Here is a 23,180-nt window from a genome sequence, read left to right as displayed (position 1 = left end):
AGATGATCCTTAGGGTCCCTTCCAACTCTATGATTCTATTATTATTATTATTATTTTAATTTATGGATGTAGTGTTTTCCCTATTTACACTGGTCCTACAAGATTGCAAGGAATGCAGATTCCATTTTTCTGCATTCAGCTTTATAGCATCTAAGAAGCTCTCCTTGCATGAACTCCTTCAGAGATATTCTGCTAAACACCACCCCCACAATGACATCAGTGAAAAGTCTGAGGGGAGATTCTTCCCACTCAGAAGGCAAGCAGGGATTTTTATTTCTTTTTATTTCCTTTTTTTTTTTTTACAGTACTGGATGAAACTCCCTTTGTCTGGTCAAATAATAAGAACAATTTCAAGCCTTTGGTGTCTATCTGCACTCACAATAACCTGCTTTTGTGGTTCGCATTGGATCACCTCTGAAAGCAGTTTACAGTGATTTTCTGCTCCCATAGTCTTTCCATTGAATGCCGTTTTCAACATTGCCCAAAGTATGTGTGTTCAAGGAACAACTGCAGATAAAATGGGGTGGGGGGGGGAGAGGAAGGAGAGGTTGGGGGAAAGTGAGAAAAGATTCTTGCAAAGGAGAGAGACAATTCTTTTCTTTGTCAGCGGCCATAAAGACATTTCATCTGCCATCTGATACTTTGCTTGCAGAAAGCAAATGTGTTTAGAGAGATTTCCCCCTTTTTGTTTTTGTTTTGCAGTTCTCAGCATTCTCTCCCCCCTCCCCCATCCAATTTATTAAATTTTGAATTAACATGTGTTAAAACGCAAGGTTGATTTTGTTTGCTCTGCCACATCGCCTGCTTTTCTAAGCACTTAGTAATAGCTGTAGTTAATCTATTGACCGATGGCTTAAGCAGCAGGTGTCCCTAAGACCCAGAGGCCAGCTCTGCTGAGGCCCAAGGAAAATTCCAGAGGGCTCTTTGTTACCTGGGCTGGAATGGAGAAACTACTTGTTTGGAAGATGTTTCTCCTCCCTCACAACATCTTCAGTATTTAGAGCCTTTTGTGAGCATAAGTCTGAAGAGGGGGATTATGAGGGATAGCCTGTCACTGCAATTGTTTCTTCTAGACATATAGCATACAAGTGAGCGGAAAAGTTTACAAGCTCACCATAGGTAATTCTAATTCAAAACATTATATACAGCATTTATAATAAATTAACACTCTGGGGCTTCTGCAGGTTTAAATAATTGGCAAATAATAATAATAATAAACTTGTCTCATGCTAGCAGAATCCCTAGCAGAAAATGTGCTAGCCTCATTTAGAAAGCAAACAAGTCGCGGCATCCACATTTTTATCTAAAACAACAGAGAGTCTTGTGGCATTTTTTTAAAGGGACAAAAAAATTTATGCCGTAATAAAATTGATTAGTCTTTAAGGTGCCACAAGACTCTTTGTTGTTTGCGCTGTAACAGACTAACATAGCTACCCCTCTGGATATTTTTATCTAATTTCTACAGTCATGAGTGTGGGATTTAATAATATTCCTATAGCAGCCGACAACTTACATTTTATTGTATTTGCAGCCATCTATCATGATTGAATCTTTGCGGGGGGGGGGGGGATGACTTGGTGCCAGAAAGCTTAAAGATAAGGATTAGCTAGAGGTTATTTTGTTCTTCATAATGAAGAAGAGCAGCGATCCTCGGCATACTTACTTGGAATTAAGTCCTGCTATGTTCAGTGGTGCTTACCTGCTTGTAATATATTTAGGATCGCAGACCTAACAACCACGTAAGGTAGGTCTTGATAATCGCCATCATGCAGGTGGAGAAAGAGAATGACAGTCAGTGATAGCCATATTAACACATCCACAGGAAAACGTGGCTGAGGGAGGGAGTGCCAAAACCGCTTATATGTCAGTGAAAACACTTATCTACAGTGTGTAAGTATTTGATATGCAGGGAGATTCCGAAATGTGGGAACTTTCCAATAGAACATTTCAGAGCCAGTCCAATACATTTTGCGGCCTGAGGTTTGGACACCGAAGTAGCATCAGTACCATAGCTTGGGAAAGTACCTGACTTACCATATGTATCCTGGGTCAAAGGCATTTGACTGGCCTGCTCCATCCAAATTATCACCTCAAAAGGAGTTTTCAAGTGGATTCAGAAATCATTCTCCCCACCCCACATGCAGTGATTTTTATAGTTGTGGAGGTAGTCCAGTCAAACATGGGTATCTAATTATTAGTATTTGTTTATTAGTTTTCATACCTTCTCTTGATCACATAGTACCAAGGTAGGTCAAAGCAATGCAGAACACAATATTAAAATCAGTTAAAACAATTGAGAATTGGGTGGGTCCTAAATTTAGAACAGGGTGGGTCCTAAAAACATACATCTCAGGTGTCAAATATCAAGAGTCACCCCTCTTTGGATATATTTCTTACCAAAAACTGCTGCGGCAGTTCAGGCCCCTCACATATTGAAGCCCCCTCAGATGAAACATTTTTGACATCAATCAATGTCAAAATTGTAAAATTGACAATCAATTTTACTTTTGACTTTTGGCTTTCAAGCTGGTATGGGCCCATAAAGCTGTATGTGCCTTAGGATCGCAATATCTCAAGGACTCCTCTCTCCACCTGAATCAACAGTGGCCCCTCAATTGTAATCAGAGACATCTAAGTGTCTCCTCCATGGGATGACTCTGCAAGAATTGGCTTTTTCAGTGGCGGCTCCCCATTTGCAGAACGCTCTCCCTAGGGAAACATGACTGGCCCCAACATCGTCAGATTTTACATGCCATGCTGAGACGTTCCTGTGTGCCCAGTCTTTAGCATAAGCCATCTTATAGTTTAACATGGGCTGTTTTCGGTGCTCTTCTTTCACTGGGGAGATGATGATGATTTATTAAATTTGTGTACTGCCCTGTAGATCTCATGATAAAAAATCTCAATATAAAAAAAACAGAAAATACATCCTGTAATGAAAACAAAAACAAAGAAAACCCCAAAATTGGTTCAGTTTATAGCTATTGTTGGATAAGCTCTGTCCCATTGCATTTGGTTTTAAATAATTGTCAGGCTGTTTTGTATTGTATGTATTTGTAAGTTGCTCTGGTACTTTTTTTTTTTGTAGAAAGCAATGAAAAAGGTTAATAAATATTATTGTTGTTGTTGTTATTACTTATTGGTACTACTCTGATAATGTGTGTTAATGGACGTAGGAGTTATGTATAGTCCTTGTGCAGATATGAGGTTTAATTTCATTATAAATCACCAACGGCTCAATAAGGCATCCCCACAAATTACTGAGTGAAATCCTAAGGCAGGACCAATTCCTTCCACTTACAAAATAGGGCACAGTCTGAAAATCAGTGAATTCTTCCCTGAACCCAGTCTGGGTTCCAAGGCCTCTGCCTTTCCCTCAGACTGCATTGCAGTAGCATCCCACTCTTGCACGTTGTCAGCCATATATCCTGTGTGGGACTGGCAATTGTCAAGAGCTGTGGCGAAGGCTGTGTCAGGCAGTTCACGGGAGAAGCGCATTTGTTTTCATTCTGCAACAGGTGGGCTTTGTGCTTGATAACTTGCAAACTAATTAAGGCCACAGGCTTTAGGCCTATTCACTCTGGCATTAGCCCTTGCAGGGGGAAAATGTGTCAGCAAATTGGTCCATTTTTCAAGGTGTCAGATTGGAGGTGGAAGTTTGCTGTTTCCCAACCCAGGTGTGGAAAAGATGGGGGGGATTATTTTCCTCCCATGGGGCAGAAACAAAGGACACTATTAAGGGCTGATGGGATGGAAAGAAGGTTGCCTGCAGGGGGGCTAAATCTTCCTCTGGTGAAACTTGAGCTGTTACCCGTATTGGTACAGTTCCTGTCAGGATCTGCGATGTGAGGGGAGCTCTCGCCTGAGGAGGGAGGAGGAATGGAGACACAGAGAAGACTGAAGGAGGAAAAGAATGGTATGGGGGGGAACCACATCACTTTCTTCTCTTAAGGTCATATCACAGGACAGATTGTATTCTGAACCGAAAAGAGAAAAATCACCACGGCTTCAAGCACTTGACTGTAGAATGCCCTGGTCTAGTCTGGTCTAACAAGTGGTGGCCCCAAATACAGATTCCCCTTCATATGCAAAAAGGCATCCAACCAGTTACCAGGTGAGCAACATGATGCAGGTGGGACTGTGTACCCTCAACCCTAGTGGCACATCCACATCAGTAATGTGTACAGAAGGGGGGTTACATATGTTCTGCCTCCGAGTTGATTGGGTCCTCCATGTTTGGTATTACCTCTGTCTTTTCTGCAGATACAATGTGTATCCTTCAGTCGAGCCTACTCACAAACAGCACCCTAGCTAAGAGGTAGCTAATCTGTGGTCCTCCGGATGTTGTTGGACTCCATCCAGCACCCATCAGCCCTGAGAATTGGTCATGCTAGCTTGGGATGATGGGAGTTGGGGTTCAATAGCATCTTGAGAGCCACAGGGTAGCTAGCTCTGCAAGAGCCCAAACATCTCTCATAGCACCTGTATTTGTTTTCAGTGTTGATGTGTTCTTCATGACGGCTCTGCTGACTCCTGTGAGGAAATTTGTACCTCTTTAATGAGTAACTGGCTTTACGCAAGTTAATTTGGAAAATAGTGACTCTAGAGTTTTCATTGGCTACTGTAGCCTTTCACGGGGGCTGAACCATCAACAATTCACAACTGATAATATTAGGGACGCGGGTGGCGCTGTGGGTTAAACCACAGGTGGGTTAAACCTAGGCCGATCAGAAGGTCAGTGGTTTGAATCCCCGTGACGGGGTGAGCTCCTGTTGCTCGGTCCCTGCTCCTGCCCACCTAGCAGTTCGAAAGCACATCAAAGTGCAAGTAGATAAATAGGTACCGCTCTGGTGGGAAGGTAAACAGCGTTTCCATGTGCTGCTCTGGTTCGCCAGAAGCAGCTTAGCCATGCTGGCCACATGACCCGGAAGCTGTATGCTGGCTCCTCAGCCAATAAAGCGAGATGAGCGCCGCAACCCCAGAGTCGGTCACGACTGGACCTAATGGTCAGGGGTCCCTTTACCTTTTACCTTTAATCCTTACATTTATGGTGGAAAAAGCTTCACCTGATAATTCTTGCTGACGATGGCACTGTGGTTGAAAAACGGGCAACCATAAATGGAGCATCAACTATCAATGACTCCAGTTATATATTTCTAGTCCCAGGCCCAAGTCTGATGTCACACAGTGCAGCGCCCTTGCAAATGCTATAAAGGTCTGGGTCTGGCTCTGCTAGTGGCTAAAAAAATGTAGTATAAACACTGACAACTGGGAAACACTGGCCTGCAAGTGCTCCAGTTGGAGAACAGCCTTTACCAAAGGTGTCATGGGCTTTGAAGACACTCGAACTCAGGACGCAAGGGAGAAACGGGCTAGGAGGAAGGCACACTTGGCAAATCCACACCGTGATCAACTCCTGCCCGGAAACCAATGTCCCCACTGTGGAAGGACATGTGGATCCAGAATTGGCCTCCACAGTCACTTGCGGACTCATAGTTAAAACCGTGTTTACGGAAGACAAACTTACTCGGTTACGAGTGATCGCCAAAGAAGAAGAAAGAAGTTATGGGGGACCAGCTGGAAACCTAAGTAGCTAAGTAATACAGCGTCTGTTTTGTGTGTAGAAGGCTGCAAATTCAGTCCTTGGCGTCTCCAGTTAAATAACCAGGTAGCACAGCATGTGACATGAAAGATCTCAGCCACAGATTCTCAAGAGCTGCTGCCACTCACAGAATCATAGATCTGAAGAGTTGGAAGGGACCCCAAGGTCAAACCCCCTGCAATGCAGGAATCTCAGCTGAAGCATCCATGGCAATGGCCATCCAGCCTCTGCTTAAAAACCTCCAAGGAAGGAGAGTACACAACCTCAGTGTCGAGGACATTGGGTTCAGTGGACAAATGGTCTGATTCTGTACAATGCAGCTTCTGATGCCTGCTGCTCCTTGTCTGAAACTCTCTTATGAGATACAGTTAATAAATTAGTTCAGGCTTCCCCAGTCTTGTGCCCTCCATACGTTTTGGCTGGCAGCACTAATCCGGATGGGTGTTTTAGTTAAAAACACCAGGTTTGGGAAGGTTGAGCTAGTTTCATAGGGTCTAGCTATTGCCTACTGCAGTTACCTTATAGTCAGACTTGTGTGCAGGGGTCACCAAACTTTTTCAGCAGGGGGCCAGTTCGCTGTCCCTCAGACATTGTGGGGGGCCGGACTATATTTTTTGGGGGGGAAAGAACGAATTCCTATGCCCCACAAATAACCCAGAGATGTGTTTTAAATAAAAGCACACATTCTACTTGTATACAAACACCAGGCAGGCCCCACAAATAAGCCAGAGATGCATTTTAAATAAAAGGACACATTCTACTCATGTAAAAACACGCTGATTCCCAGACTGTTCACGGGCCGAATTTAAAAGGTGACTGGGTCGAATCCGGCTCCCGGGCCTTAGTTTGCCTACCAATCTCGTGTGCATGACTTTTGTCTTTTGGAGTTAGGCCCTTAAGGCATTCCAGACATGGTCGAGTTCTGATACTGACACTCCATTGTCCTTGGCCATGTCACCTATCTCTGCACCTCATTGGCCCACACAGAAGAAGGAGGGTGCGGGGAGAGAAACTACAATTACTTATCTCATAAGACTGTTGTGGGCATTAATTAGCTAGTTTGCAAAGCCCTTTGAACATGAAAAGGTGCTATGTTGTGAACATTCTGTGCATTATTATGGTTAATTAAAACACACCATAATTGCTCCTCACTGCTTCCTCCGACTTTGATGTACTTTGTTTACTGTTTACCAGGGCTCCCTCCTCTTGCCTTGTTTCTGTTTCAAAATCAAAAGCATTTCAAATCAGGAATCCTACTGCCATGATTAATTTTTCCCTCCCCACTTTGCATATTTGCTTCCTAGAGGAAACAAATCCACAGCTAAGTCTAATGATTGCCGCTATTGTCTCTTCATTAGTAAGAATGCTGAGGCTGATGCTGTTCCTGATAGGAACGCAGGCTTTCAGAATTTGGCTCCACACCCAACCACCCCAAGGTGCTTCTGGGTTGGAGGCTAATTCTAATCTCCCCTAGGTTGGGCAATTTATTTTTAATGGTCCACCTCTGAGACATTCATCTAAAACTTCTGCTATTACATTTCATAGATTAGAAGAGTCACTAATAGGAGTATTAGGCAGGTTTTTACACATTTAAAGCTTTTAGCATTACGACACCACCACCTGAGTCAGTCTGAAAGGCAAAAGGTTTCTTGGGGTTGGGGGGGGGGGAAGGAGTGTGTCGCTCAGTTATGTTTGTGGATTTTATTTTACTTTAAGAAAACTGCTACACAAACATGGAAAGTGGAAAGTGGTTTATGTTCCTGCTTAAAAGAGATCCAAAAATGTGCAGGCCTTGTCAATTAAACACTGCATGTTCATAGACGAGTGATCCCTAAACATGCATTATTTACACTAATATGATTTAGCTCGAGAAAACCACTGTAAGATTTATCAAAATTAAAAGACTTCACATGAGTGAAAAGAGAGTGAAAATATAATTTGGCTCATCAAATCTTCATGGCAAACTTCATATTTTAGCAGAAGAAGAGCTATAATGGATGTCTTTAAAGACCATTTTCACACTGACCTGAGGGTACAGCTGGAGACTACTTAGGATACGCAAACAGATACGAAATTCAAAGAGACCTTTTCTGAACTGCTCGGCTGTGTTAGGAATTACTCCTCTGCTGAGGTTTATTTACTTAAATATCTTTATTTTCTTAAATATCTTTATTTCAAAATTATGCAGCACTCTGCATTTCAGAGAGTACCCATGCAGTGTATGGAAATGGAATAAAAAATACGATACAGATTGTACAACATCATTAAAACGTTAAAACCAATCGAATTGGAATTAAAAAGAGCATAAATGGGAACAGAAAATTTGGGAAGGCTTTGGAGAAAGGAAAAGTGTTCAGCAAGCATCGGAAACAAGAATGCTGGGGCTTGCTTCACTTTAGAGGAAAGGGAATTCCAGAGAACTGGTGCTCAAAGCAGGTTCTAGAGACATAAGAAAGGCAGCTTGACAGATATCTTGGTCCAGAACCACATCGGTTTTTATACACCAGTAGAAAAAGCTTGGATCCAGCTCTGTAGCAAATTTAATGTGCAAAATTCCAGTGCTATGCTTTCACGTGAGGAGTCACACATTGTCGATAGGTTGCCACAGAGAGCAGCAATGCTGCAGTGTTTTGCGCTAGCTTCATCTTTTGGCCCAAATTCAAGGGCAGCCCAAAAATAACAATAACAATAATAATTTATTATTTGTACCCCACCCATCTGGCTGGGTTTCCCCAGCCACTCTGGGCAGCTTCCAACAAAGATTAAAAATACATTAAAACATCATTAAAAATTTCCCTAAACAGGGCTGCCTTCAGACGTCTTCTAAAGTCAGAAAGTTGTTTATTTCCTTGAGATCTGATGGGAGGGTGCCACTACCGAGAAGGCCCTCTGCCTGATTCCCTGTAACTTGGTTTCTCACAGTGAGGGAACCACCAGAAGGCCCTCAGCACTGGACCTCAGTGTCCGGGTAGAACGATGGAGGTGGAGACGCTCCTTCAGGTATACTGGGCCGAGGCTGCAAGATTATATAGTAGTAGTAGTAGTAGTAGTAGTAGTAGTAGTAGTAGTACTGTAGTAGTCAAGTCAAGAAGTTGCCAATGACTGGACTCTTCTTGCCAAGTTATCACTGTCCACGAATTGTCATAGTGATATATTAGTTAGAGCTTGTTAAAGGCACTGCTGGACAATGAAGGCACTTGAGCCTCCATTGGCAATGCTGCGGTACCCCCAAGTTGTTGTTATTTACATTTATTATTTGCTCCCCCACCCCACCCCCCAAAAACCCTCAAAACAACTTACGAGAATGAAAATGCAAAACAAGGATAAAACAACTTTTAAAAGAGGATTAGACAAATGTGTGAAGAATAACACTAAGAACAGCTACAGTAGCACAGTGTTTACCTTCCACTTTTGGAGACAGTATGTCTCTCAATAACAGTTCATGGCAATTATAGGTGGGCAGATCATTCAGGTCCCACTTGTGGGCTTTTTTTCCTATAGGGAGTGCAACCCTATCCAGACCCTGATCCAGAATTGTACAGGCAACTGTACAATTTCCTTGACCTGGGACTCTCTAATCAACAGAGCCTCTGCCTTGCTGTGATTCATTTTCAGTTTATTGGCTTCATAGCTGTCAAGCGTCCCTTATTTGGTGGGACAGTCCCTTATCCCAGCGCCATGTCCCACTGCTGTCCATTATTGATGATGTCCCTTAAATAAGCTACTGAAGGTAATGGGACCCTTTCTGTGTCCAGCTGTGCTTTGTCAACAACAAATTGTTGCTGTTTTTCGTGTTAAATATATGCTATATGGTAATTTATGGACCTAATAGGTATCTAAATCCACGCAACAAAATATGTATTTTATCAAAGTAATTGTTGATCCCTTATTTTGGCTGCTGATCCCTTATTTTCGAGGCTGCTGGTCCCTTATTTTCAAATCTGTAAGTTGACAGCCATGATTGGCTTTCATCCAGCCCCTTAATGGGTCCAGACACTAGTGGATTCAGGACTTGTACAACACCTTCAGAAGCTACAGAGTTCCATCAACATCCTGATATCTTGTAGACATGCACCTTTAAATGTCCCATCTGAAAAATAGTCACCCGTGGTTGGTAGAATTGCCTCTTTTGCAATATTTTTAATTAATAAAATATATTTGTAAAATGGATTATTATGAAAAGGATTAAAAATATCACGGCGAATTTCACAACGGCTTCATGTAAGCCTACAATGTAGTGCATATGAAACTGGCCTGCCCATCATAAAAAGAGAATAATTACAAAAAAAAAAAAAACTCCATCAGAATGACCAAAGAGTTGCAGCCTCTTTTTTTATGAGGGAAAAGAAAACATTTGGAGATTGCAGGTTTAGCGGGAGGGGAGAAAGGATGATGAAGGGCTGGGCATGAAAATGTAAATAAATAAAAATATTTATAGGCTGCCTTTCTGGACCATGTCTACCCAAGTCAGAGAGCAGTAGTGCAACCATATAACACCACAACACCACACACCACAATAAAACTTTCAAGATTCTAAATGCGAAAACAAGAAGACCTTAAAATATAAACCAACATAAAACAATTCCAAAAAGCCACAGCAGCAAAACAACGAAACAGCAGTATTTCCAAAGGAAATATCAGCCAAAACTCAGTTGAAAAATGTACATCTTAAAAAGTTTTTCTGATTATTGCATCCAAATGACCCAAATTGCAGAGAAGGTCCTGTGTCTTGTGCTCACCTGTCAAACTGGTCCAATGAGCAGGGCTTATGAACCCCAATCTTAAAGCATTGGAAACCTCAAATGGACACAATTCAAAGTGTTGGTGCTGACCTTTAAAGTCCTAAACGGCCTTGGTCCAGTATATCTGAAGGAGCATGCTAAGGGCCACTAGCTTATCTTGGGGGCTTTACAAAGCTAGGTCTATCAATGGCTATTGATAGACCACCCCCATCATTCAGCCCAGACACTGAGGTCCAGTGCCTAGGGCCTTCTGGCGGTTCCCTTGCTGCGAGAAGCCAAGTTACAGGGAAACAGGCAGAGGGCCTTCTTGGTAGTGGCACCTGCCCTGTGGAACGCCCTCCCACCAGATGTCAAAGAGAACAACAACTACCAGACTTTTAGAAGACATCTGAAGGCAGCCCTGTTTAGGGAAGCTTTTAATGTTTGATGCATTACTGTATTTAAATATTTTGTTGGAAGCCCCCCCCCATAGTGGCTGGGGAAGCCCAGCCAGATGGGCGGGGTATAAATAAATTATTACTACTACCACCACCACTACTACTACTACTACTACTACTATTACACAGGCAATCTTTTGAATAGCCCCACGTGACGGACTATAAAAGGTTCAAAACAAAGTTGAAATTATGAATTATAAGGAAAATGTGAGCAGAGATAATTTTTTCTCATTTTCTTATTATACTAGAGCTTGAGGTTTCATAAAATCATGGAATCACAGAGTCATAGAATTCTAGGGTTGGAAGGGACCCTGAGGTTAGAGCACTAAATCCAACTAAGTAATCGTGCAAGTGAAACAACTTCTGGTTGCACAACAAAATTTCCCCTTTCCTTTTTCTACCCCCACAATCTGTTCAGGAGGCCTGGGAGAAGCTCCCAGAGATTTTGGGGAGGTGTGAGGCTCACATGGGAATTCAGAGAGAAGTTCCACTGCACAGGTGGAAATAGTTTTACTTGGTCAATGACTTAGGTGGATATAGCCCAGAAAGGGGGAAAGAGTTCTTCAGACAACTTTTTTTTAAAAAAAGTGTGTATAAGGATTTATTGGAAATTTTCTACACAAGTACAGAAATACCATTAAAAGTCCGTTCACATCAAGAGGAGGCAGGTTGGACAAGTTAAAACAGGTGAACCATGAAGTGATCCAGGGCTACGTTTAAAAAAGTAATCCGTGACCTTGGAGAAAACACTGCTACTTGTTGAGAAATTCTCTCTTTTAACCCAGAGATTACTTGCTCTCATGTGCTACCTCATGTATTTTCACACGAACTTCTTGTGAATTTCAGACTGCAGTGTGTCACTGACAATTATTTTTGTCTTTCAAAAAAAATCTTATCTACCTTTTTGTATTTGTAATGGTAAGTAAACATAGATGGACAAACTATAGCTTGCCGTAAGCAAGCAACTGTGCTCATATATTACGCTCACCCCTCGGATTCCTCCTGTGTTTTGTTTGGAGAAAAACATACCATGAGTGCTGGTTCACTAAGCTAGTGTTTCCAACCACCCGGGGAAAGGGAGGAGAAGCACAAATGCAATTTGAACAGTGTGCACTACCATTTATGGTTGCATGTTTATAGTAAACCATAGGTTTTTTTAGCTATGTCGTGCTATCACATACAAACCATAATTCCATCTGATTTTTGCTTTGATGTTTGCCTGAGGCAGCACTGGACCAGGACCAGAAAGAATAGCAAATCTTTTTATTTATTGTTTTAACTGCTCAGGATTTTGCCCATTGGTATAAATGGATAACTCATAGTTTATTGTTATTAATATGATGATGATGATGATGATGAATGTGTATACTGCTTAATGCAAAATTGCTTCTAAGCTGCTCCCAAACCATAAAAACCAATTGCGCATTGTTAAAATACAGACTACGCAAAAGCCTTTGACTGTGTCGACCACAGCAAACTATGGCAAGTTCTTAAAGAAATGGGAGTGCCTGATCACCTCATCTGTCTCCTGAGAAATCTCTATGTGGGACAAAAAACTACAGTTAGAACTGGATATGGAACAACTGATTGGTTCAAAATTGGGAAAGGAGTACGACAAGGCTGTATATTGTCTCCCTGCTTATTTAACTTATATGCAGAATTCATCATGCGAAAGGCTGGGCTGGATGAATCCCAAACCGGAATTAAGATTGCCGGAAGAAATATCAACAACCTCAGATATGCAGATGACACAACCTGGATGGCAGAAAGTGAGGAGGAATTAAAGAACCTCTTAATGAGGGTGAAAGAGGAGAGCGCAAAACATGGTCTGAAGCTCAACATCAAAAAAACTAAGATCATGGCCACTAGTCCCATCACCTCCTGGCAAATAGAAGGGGAAGAAATGGAGGCAGTGAGAGATTTTACTTACGTGGCTCCATGATCACTGCAGATGGTGACAGCAGTCACGAAATTAAAAGACGCCTGCTTCTTGGGAGAAAACTGATGACAAACCTAGACAGCATCTTGAAAACCAGAGACATCACCTTGCCGACAAAGGTCTGTATACTTAAAGCTATGGTTTTCCCAGTACTGATGTATGGAAGTGAGAGCTGGACCATCACGAAGGCTGATCACCAAAGAATTGATGCTTTTGAATTATGGTGCTGGAGGAGACTCTTAAGAGTCCCATGGACTGCAAGAAGATCAAACCTATCCATTCTGAAGGAAATCAGCCCTGAGTGCTCACTAGAAGGACAGATCCTGAAGCTTAGGCTCCAATACTTTGGCCACCTCATGAGAAGAGAAGACGCCCTGGAAAAAACCCTGGTGTTGGGAAAGATTGAGGGCACAAGGAGAAGGGGACGGTAGAGGACGAGATGGTTGGACAGTGTTCTCGAAGCTACCAACATGAGTTTGACCAAACTGTGGGAGGCAGTGGAAGACAGGAGTGCCTGGCGTGCTCTGGTCCATGGGGTCACGAAGAGTTGGACACAACTAAATGACTAAACAACAACAACAAAATACAGAATAATTAAAAAAACGCCATTATTAAAAACAATCATATCAAAACAGTAAAATATCAACACCTATGATTAAAATGTGCACTAAGACAATCACAGTGAAGCAGCACAGCAATTTAAACAGGAGAATGCCTGTGTAAACAGGTGTGCCTTCAAAAGCCGACGGAATGCCAATGCAGATAGGACCGCTTATATTTCAGCAGGGAGTGTATTGCATAACACTGGTGCCACCAGTGAAAATGTATGAAACTGGCTGCCACAAAGTGTGGCGATGGCCACTGCTTAAAAGTATTTAAATGGGAATTAGATTTATCCTACAAGAATTTGTCTATCAGGGCTAAATAGAAAGTCTGTTTCTAGAGGCAGTGCACAGAGGGCCAGAAGGATGAAAGCAGGATAGGCTGCTTGTAGGCTTTCCAGGAAATTGTGATTGTCCACTGTTAAATAGCATGCTAAACTTGATGGACTCATCGTCTGCTCCAAGATGTTTTTTCTTACATTCTTTTATATTTGGGATAAATTAAAGAGAGCCAGTGTTGAATAGTACACATAGGGTCTTAAATCTGGGTTGTGTGGTTTTTTTTAAGACCTGTGATAAATAAATTCAAGTAAATATATTTGTTAATGTTTTGAAATTCAATCTAACCAATGGGGGGTGGTGATCCATGTAAAAACTCATTGAGTATCTATCTATAAATTGAGAGTCAGTGTGGCATAGGGTGGTATTCAGCTAAATAATTTTGGGAGCCGGATAACTTCTGTTTGCATAACGGGACTCCCCCAATACTCTGCCCATGTGTTTTTTCATGCAAAGTTTGATCCCAGGCATCTTTGAAAAAACCATGCTGAGCAGAAAAGGCAATTCTGGGATTAGATGGACCAGCAATATGAGAGTAGAAAGCAGCTCCTTAGATTCACATATATAAGCATGGTCATGTGAATGAGTCCCGAATTGTCTTTAATCTTGGTTCACCATTTAGAACCACACAGTAGCTGTCTATTAATTTCACTTTCCCCCTGGAATGTGCAATTGCTGATTTTAGTGGTGCTGCTAATGGCTTTTGACACATCACTTTTGAAAATTTCAAATGGGAGATGTTGCATGCATATATATATATATATATATATATATATATGGGAAATATTTTTTATTTTTTACCTTAAAAGCCACTTGCTCTCTAAATCTGTAGCAACCCGGCAACTGTCTTGGTTACACACCAAGGATTTCAGCGAGAACATGTTAGAGGGAATCAGAAAAGCAGAGAAAAGGTCACAAATAAGCACCTTAGGAACAATGAAAGCTTTTCTCCATGTAGCAGTGGGAGAGTTGCAAAGAGGGGGGGGGGGGGAGAAACCACCCTGAAAAGGTATTAATCAGAAGTGGCTATAAATCCTCTGGAGTTTTTGCTCTTATAAAACTCCTTGGAGAAAGTCTTGAAGGAAATGCAGGTCAAAGCCCAAAAAAGCTCTTGATCAGAGATTGCTGGAGGAAAATCTTCCCAGATGCCGTTTAATAGGCTGCAATCACCCCAGGAGTGGGAAAGCCAAGTATGCTTGAAGCATGGTTGCAGTTCCTAATAGGCCTTGTCACACTTAAGGCACTGCAAGCGCCATCCACCGAACAGCTGAAGCTGGCTGGTGATTCATAAAGCCAACAGTTTAAAGTTTATTATGATGAAAGCACTTAATGACAGCCATCGCTAGGGGCCCATCATTTATAAAGCTGCGCTGAGTATTAGACATGTAGCATGACCACCAATTTTGTGTCACAATTGCTACCATAAAATGACCTTTGGTGATTTTTGCTGCATGTGGTGGACAGCTCTTCTTTCACATTAGTGCTCTGTGGCTTTTCTTTGCAGACTATTATGCTGTCTAAAGCTTATTTGGCACTGTCGTGAGCCTCAACCCTTGTTATTACCCCGGAGGCCTGTCTAAAGGGGCGGGGGGGGGGGGGAGGAGGAAAGGAAGAAACCCTCTCATGTTCTATTATGGCACCCCAATCAGCCATTCCTTGGTTAGTGTAATAATTTAATGCACATATTCCTACATTGTTATTGCATTTCTTCTTCATCGTCCACCCCCTCCCCATTTTTTTTTTGTAAAGAGAAGTTTTATGTACACTGCACTAAACATCCAGTTAGGTGGAAATGAAATATGCATGTTAACCTATTAGGCAAGACGGGAGTGAAGATTTGGAGTCTTAATTGTCAAATGGATGGGAGAGCGTTGTGCCAAGGCAGTCGATAATAAATCATAATGCAGATTGGAATAATGTGCATCCTTGGAAGAATATCTTGGGTCTAAATGCCGCACTTTGCGCAAACATGGAACACAATTTTACAGACTAAGGAACCAACACAGATTTCCAGGGGGGAAATATTAATGGCATCCTTCTTCCTTCAGCACTACCCCTGGCTAGTTATAGAATACTTGAATGTACAGTACCAACACTTTAACGTAAAGCTTGTATCTGTAATTTTATAAATGATATAAAATCTCTTTCTAGTGTGTAAAGAAAAGGGGGGGCGGGGAACCATTCGCATGGCACGCTGCAATTTTGGCAGGATTTACAATATGTGATTTTTGCTGATACCTACTACTGTATTGAGTTTTATATAAAGCTTTTTTTTTTCAATAAGGTGAATTGTTACATGACAAACTCATCTTCCACCATTATCATCTACTGTTTGTGTTTAACAACAGGAGACCCTGCTCTAACAAAACTGTTGTAATGGCTGTACAAATTACTCAGCTGAAAGCTTTTCACCAAACCAAACAGTATTAATCAGCAGTTCTTATGAAGGTGCTAATTAAAAACAATTTTCTTCCTCAGTTTGCAATGCTAAGCCATCTTCACTTGCACTGTTTCGAATATATAGCTATTGTATAAACTCACACATCAGGGCCTCTATTAACTCCCGAATCTCCTATTACCTATTTTATTACATTCCTGTCTTCCAGGTTTATGGGCTTGTTGACATTTTGGATGTCACAGCATGATATGTTTAATCATTTTAAAACTACATTAATTGAAGATGGGGGGCAGGGAGGGAGAGAAGGCTAAGAGCCATTTACAATTCACACATTCAAAGGGCACAGGGCGCTCCAGAGGAAAGACTCAGCTCAACTTTATTGCCAGTGGCTTTTCCGTAAAGAAAACCTTCAAAACAGTCACTCTACTCAATACTGACCCAATTTATTTCTGAGAAAAGCACAAGCGTCTTACGTTAACGGCTGCATTTGACCACTGAGAGCCTCGTTCTTGAGGAAAGCAACTCAGATGTTTAGTTTATTTCATTTCATTATTTACTTGCAGATTTATAAGCCGCTTCACAATCAAAAGTTTCCAAAGCGGTGTACAGGGGGAAGAAAACAAGATCCAATGCCGAAAAGATTACAGGCTCAGTAAAACCACTTCTAAAATTGTACAATTAATATTCCATTAAATGACTGGGTCACAGATTTAGGAAAAGCCTTCTTAAGCAAAAGTGTCTTCAAGACCAGCCCGTTTCAGAGTTGGCCATAATAACTGGGTTTTGAAAGCCCAGTGCCTGTGGAGCTTAACCCAGATTCATGAGTCAAAAATGTGTCCTCTCAGGCTATGGGCTACCTCATTGAACCTCCCTCTTTCTAACTTCTGCACACTTTATGCTCACGAAGAGTTATCAGATCCAAAGGTCCCTGATGGACACAAAGCACTGAACTTTGTCTTACTGGCTGCAAACTGACTTATGATTGTAAGCAAGGAGCCTTTAAGGAGAAACTTATCATACAGGACCAACATTTCAGCATGGTGTTCATCGGGGGATGACATTTGTGGACAGATTGGCCACCATGCTTATTATTTTTCATTATAATTTATAACCCACATTTTGTTCATAGACCTTTTGTAAAAAAAAAAGGGGGGGAGAGACAAATACATATTTAACAGATTTATCATGTGGCATGAACTTTGGTAGGTGAGCTATAGATTCCTTCTAATCAGAATTCTACCTACCAGGTATCAAGGCTACTCTTTGCTTCTGATAACATGGGCAGTGTACCCATTGAAAGCTCATCCTACACTAGATGCCAAGCTGTCTCAGGGAGCACAATGTCTTGGACTGGTCCTGGCCTCTGCAAATGGAAGGGCATATTTCAATCTAACCTTTTAGCGAAACACGAGAATGAATTGGTTGTATCATCAGATGAATGGGACAGAAATGTTGCAATAATTTTAATCTGTTTTAGTATTTTAACTTTTGTATGTTTTCATAGAATTGTTGAGTTGGAAGAGACCTATCTAGCCCAACCCCGTGCAATGCAGGAATCCCAGCTAAAACACACACAACAGATGACCATCCAACCAGTGAAGGAGAGTCCACCATCTTCTGAGGGCGTCCGTTCCACTGCCGATCAGCTTTCAAAATCTTTATAGAGGCATATCTGGTGTGATCGCTTCACCCCTTTCATGATTACATTTTATCAAAGGTGGTTTCCTTCCTCAAAGTAGGAGGAAAGCGATGCAAATGAATTTTGACCCAGCCCAGTTCACACTACGGCAATCCTACATGGCTAACCAATGCCAAATTTTGAAAGAAAATGTTCCTTCCTTAGCTAATCCTGTTACATGCATTCTTTGCACTACGTAACAGTGGAAGATGAAGGAGGGCTTCCAGAAAGCAGGAAAGAGTAAGACAAGGGACTACAGATCCTAGAGGCAGCGGGCAGGAGATTGGGAAGTCGAGTCATCAGCCGTGTGTGATGGTGGCACACAGCAGTCCTTTGAGTCTCAAGTACTGGGGCTCACTGAGAGAAGGAATCAAGCAAGGGAGCTTAAAGATTAGGCATAGTAAGGAGCTCAAGAAGCTACAAGATCAGGTAGAGGTAAAATGGAACAAATCAAGGGCTAACATGGAGGAAAATGTTGATAATGATGACAAGGTTCCCTATTTTCTCTGTGTCACAATGTCTGGCTTATTCAACTGAGTTACCAGCTCTGGTGAATGAGGACCACTCTTGTAGGTACCAGTCTTCTAGCGCAGATTGTACAGAGCAATCACCCTTTGAATCTGAAGTTGCAAACCTAAGTATACCGATGTCAGTCCCTGATAACCCAGAGACTACAGTGTAAACATGGATGAAACAGGAAATATTTAAATGGAACCTTCATTCACGAGGAATGATTTATACCTTTAAGTCTGAGTTTGAAACATCAGTGTGTCTAAAAAATACCTGTCACCAGTATTGTTGCAAAAGAGTATTATTGGATTGTTTTTATTTGGTTGGATCAAATGCTAGTGTTCCATAGCCCTAAGAAAAATGAAACAAATCCAAAGTTGTTTTGCTTGTGCACAGGCAAGAAGCATGAAAATGCCTCTAAACTTACCATGCAAACTCTCAAGAGTACTTGCAACACAATACTAGTGGTCATTTCCTCTGTACACACACACACACACACACACACACACACACACACACACAGAGTTTTCTTTGGATCCTATCCCATAATTTGAATCCAAAGCTTTGTTAGCAGAACTGATGAAATACCATCTGCTTCCTGAAGTGAAGCAAAAGTGGTACCCCTCCTCTCATTCCACATGCAGGTGTGGACTGCCGCGGCAGGTGAATCACACTTCAACACTGGTGATGGGACTATGTCCTCTGGTGTATTGGAGGGCATTAGGTTAGTGCAGAGTGTTCAAAGCAGGCACCTGGCACATAGAGTCTCTCAACACCTCACTGCTGCTCCCTAGAAGCCACCTCATTCTACCCAATGATAGGGCTGGCCTAGTACAGTGGGTTTATCCCTATCCATGAATACAAACATTACAACGAAAGGCAAATAAATGTGTAGTAAAGGCAAAGGTACCTCTGACCGTTGGATCCAGTCGCTGACGACTCTGCGGTTGCGGCGTTCATCTCATTCTATAGGTCAAGGGAGCCGGCATTTGTCTGCAGACAGCTTCCGGGTCATGTGGCCAGCATGACTAAGCCGCTTCTGGTGAACCAGAGCAGCGCACGGAAACGCCATTTACCTTCCCACTGCAGCAGTACTTATTTATCTACTTGCACCTTTTTTGGTGTGCTTTTGAACTGCTAGGTGGGCAGGAGCTGGGACTGAACAACGGGAGCTCACCCCGTCGTGAGGATTCGAACTGCCAACCTTCTGATCAGCAAGCCCTAGGCTCAGTGGTTTACACCACAGCGCCACCCTATTGAATTCCTTTTTTTCCTAAAGCAAGATCATCGACACTGACTGGCAGTGGCTCTCCCGGGGGTTCAGATGGGGGTGTCTCTCAGCCTTACCCGGTGATGCTGAGGACTGACCTGGAATCTTCTGCATGCAAAGCAGAACACGAAGCTACAGCTCCCCACCCCCCCAAGGTATCATTCTTTTTGGAAAATATTAAAGCAATATTGTTTTGTATAAGATCGACTGTGGTTTTTCTCTAAGCATTTGAATGGAATGGACACACACAGAGAGCTGCAAGAAACATGTAGAATCTATGACCTTACTGTGAGCTTAGACCACTCATTATTTCTCCCTGCCTCAGTGCATTCATTCAACTGTGTTGGAGAGATGAAATTCCATGAAGCACACAATGGTATGTGATCTGGAGTCCATGGGTTTCCCAGGCACCACTCTCAGCTGAAGGATGAAACTGCAGCGAGCAGAAGAAATTATTTCTGCAGCTCCTGATTGGCTGGGGTGTGTTCATGACAGATACTCACCCCAATGAAAGCTTCCTGTGTTGCATCTAGCCCTTCACTCTGGATAACCAGAGACCTCCTGCCATCTTTGTGACTTTTGATCCTATCTGGCCCTGCTTGCTCTTCCTTTGCCCCATCCCACCTCATCTCGCTTTTGCCTTTTGCCTGCTCCCTTCTCTCCTGCTTTTATTTGAATTGATTTCCCTGGGACTTGCCCTTGCCCTCCATCCACCTCTGCACAAAGATCACTCTGGGATAGAACAACTCTCTGGCAGAAAACCTGACTTATTGTCCACGCTGCCCCAATTGGAGCAAAGTACCATTTTCATTTGTGTGACCTCAAAAGAAACGAAAAGGGAAACATTCAAGAGGACATTGGGCATGTACAGTGCAAACTAAAAGGTTCAGTAAATTAAAGGGAAACCACTGTTCTCATTTTGTTGCTCTGTGTGCATGGACAATTGCAAATGGGAGAAAACAACTTGCTTGTAACAGTTCCTGGCATCGCCTCCTATGCTTCATCATCTGCAAGCCTCCCTTTCTCTCTAAAAAAGCTGCACAGCTCCCCAAAATTATGTTAATCTGGTGCATAAGACATTGTCTGAAAGATCCATTCTCCAGATTTTCAGAAAGCTCTTTTTGTAGTCATGTGCATGCCAATACACATTTCATAATGGTTTTTTCTTTCTTTTTCCTGTAACTTTTCCTTCTATCTTCAGTATGCCTGTTTAGTTGTAACTGACATCAGAGTCCTTCCTAGTGCAGCTTATGACAAGAGGTTCATAAGCTGCCATTTCAATATGAATGAGGCTCTCCTTCAGCTGCCTATAAGCCTATGAGAAAACTTGCACCAGTTTATTGTTTCCATTGGTTGTCAGCCCTTGTACAGTGGTTTACATCTTCAGAGCGTTTTTTAATACATTCATTCATTTCAACCTGCATTCAAGCAACACACCAGTATGTACCATTTGCCTCTGTTAAAGTGTGTGTATGAAGGATTATATTTATATTGCACGTGAAGTAAGCTTGGATATATGCGGCTAGTTTTAGGATTACATATATCTTTAATAATTTTATTTCATGATATGGGAACATCATTTCACACAGAGATTTTAACTTTTTATTAAAAAAAAGGTCTTTATTAACATTTCTAGAAGTAGAAACAGCTTTCAAAGGCTTGTCGAAAATAGTTCATCTAAGGTAAAAGAAAGAAAAATCAAAAGATGCACCCCACAATAAAACACAAGTTTGAAAAAATACCACCTCTTATTTTTTCTTAGGGTAGGGATTGAAAAGAAGAAATGAAGCAAAATGTTGATGTTACACAATGATCGTAAACAGCGAATGCTACAGTCTAGGCCCCCCAGTCCTTTCATCAATTATATGCATGAGCAAGTTAGCGTCACCATTCAGCCTCAATGCATAAATGTTTGCAGGATCGTGTTCTTAAAACCCCTTCAATTAAACCCTTACGGGATAATAGGCTGCATTTGAGACACCAGCTTGTACTGACATGACAGGCAGGGAAAAGAAACAAACAACAATAATTAGTTGTTCATTTTGATATACTTGTTATCTCCTCAGAGGGAAAAAAGAGTACAGCAATAATTTCCAGGGTCATCCGAAAAAAAGTTGGCAAGTTTATCCATCTGTTCTGTTCTTAAGCACTTTTGAAGAGACACAGAAGATTCATACTTTGGCTATTTTTTGTGCATCCATTTTTACATTTCCTATTGAATATATATATACCTTGTTGAGATATACATACATACATACATACATACACACTCCTATAGAACACATACTGATCGAAATGAGAGCTCCGTCTAAGACAAACCTCAGCCACCTCTAAATTCTTATCATTTCTTAGCAGAAATCCCATGCAGTAAGAGTCTCAATGTGAAATCCATAAAATCCATAAAAGGAGATCTACCACTGAAATACTAGGATAAATGGCTGGTTTGCATTGCCCCTGGTCTTTATCCAACACTGAGAATAGACTGCTGTTTTATCAAAAGAGGAATAAATTGCTGTTATTGTGATGTTAGCCCATCACTTGGCATTGCAATTCAGGTTTTTGTGAGAAAGAAATGTATGATCTAACTGCGACTTGACCTGTGCCTTCTGAGATCCATATAGGTGCTCTAATGGAGCATAAAAAGTGTTGAATACAAGTACATGCAAACTGGTGGCGGATAAATGCATTTGAGGAGAGCAGGGAAGGGAACAGGACTTTTGTGTACAACTCAGTTTGTTAAACCGAAGATGAAAAGCAGCAAACCAAAAGGTAATTATTTTAATGTATTTCATCAATAAATTGCACAATGGACTGCATTCATATTTGAGACTGCCAGAATTCTTTTCTAAAGCCAGGATTGTTGTTGTGGGTTTTTTGTTTTTTAAAAAAGAATTATTTGTGTTTGATAACATAAAAAAAATATATATATTAGGCTGTGAGTTTCTGGGAGTGCCAATTCCACCACCACTCTGCCCTCCCCCCAAAAAACCCCCAGACCATTTTGAGTTCTGCTTCGAAAGGCAGGTATTGTTTCTGGAATGTAAATGTTAACCAAATATGTGAATTACGTTAGGTTTGAACATATTTTGGGAGCAGGCAAAGGAAACCTCGCAGCTGCTATAGCATTCAGAATTTCTCAGGCAAGGATCTGTCTTTAACAAGAGGTCTGTGGAACAGTTGCAGTTAGATTTCAGTACTGATAAAGCCTCACTTTTCATTCATAGCCAGAGCACTCTTCTTGTACCTAAACAGATAATAAGTACCCAGCACACTCCCCCTTCTTGACACAACACACTGAGACTAATCACACATAATTGGAGAGGAGGAGCAGAGGGACTGGACAAGGCATTGTGTCCAGGGGACAAATGGTCAGTTTATGAGGCTTTGGTTTGAGGCAGTAATTTCTTATACATCTACAGGGAAAGGACCAAAAAAATAAAAAAAAAAATCATCATGTCAAAAAACATTAACTGATTAAACATTAAGCAAAGCAAGTTTGAAGCATTTCACTCTGAAAGGGGGAGGAAAACCCATAAGGCAAATTTCAAGAAAAGCACAAGGGAGAAAGGAGAAAGGAGGGTGGGTAGGTGGGGAATCAAAATATATCATGAGGTTATATAGAATACGATGTGATGTCTGGTCTGTCCAACAATTATCCAGTTC

The 23,180-nt window shown here is 41.7% G+C and overlaps 1 protein-coding gene across 2 annotated transcripts in view; it reads right to left on the bottom strand.

Moving 5' to 3' along the window:
• Nucleotides 1-21,116: 21,116 nt before the first annotated feature.
• CAMKMT (calmodulin-lysine N-methyltransferase) overlaps nt 21,117-23,180 on the bottom strand; it is a 245,004-nt gene continuing 242,940 nt past the window's right edge. For both annotated transcript variants that reach the window (XM_083605524.1, XM_083605525.1), the window contains exon 11: nt 21,117-23,180. This exon is cut by the window's right edge and continues 416 nt beyond it. The gene's annotated coding sequence lies outside the window, so the exon portion shown is untranslated.

The sequence above is a fragment of the Podarcis filfolensis genome (genome assembly GCF_964270895.1).
Source record: "Podarcis filfolensis genome assembly, chromosome: 3".
Taxonomy (NCBI): domain Eukaryota; kingdom Metazoa; phylum Chordata; class Lepidosauria; order Squamata; family Lacertidae; genus Podarcis; species Podarcis filfolensis.
This window is presented reverse-complemented; position numbering and strand designations above follow the sequence as displayed.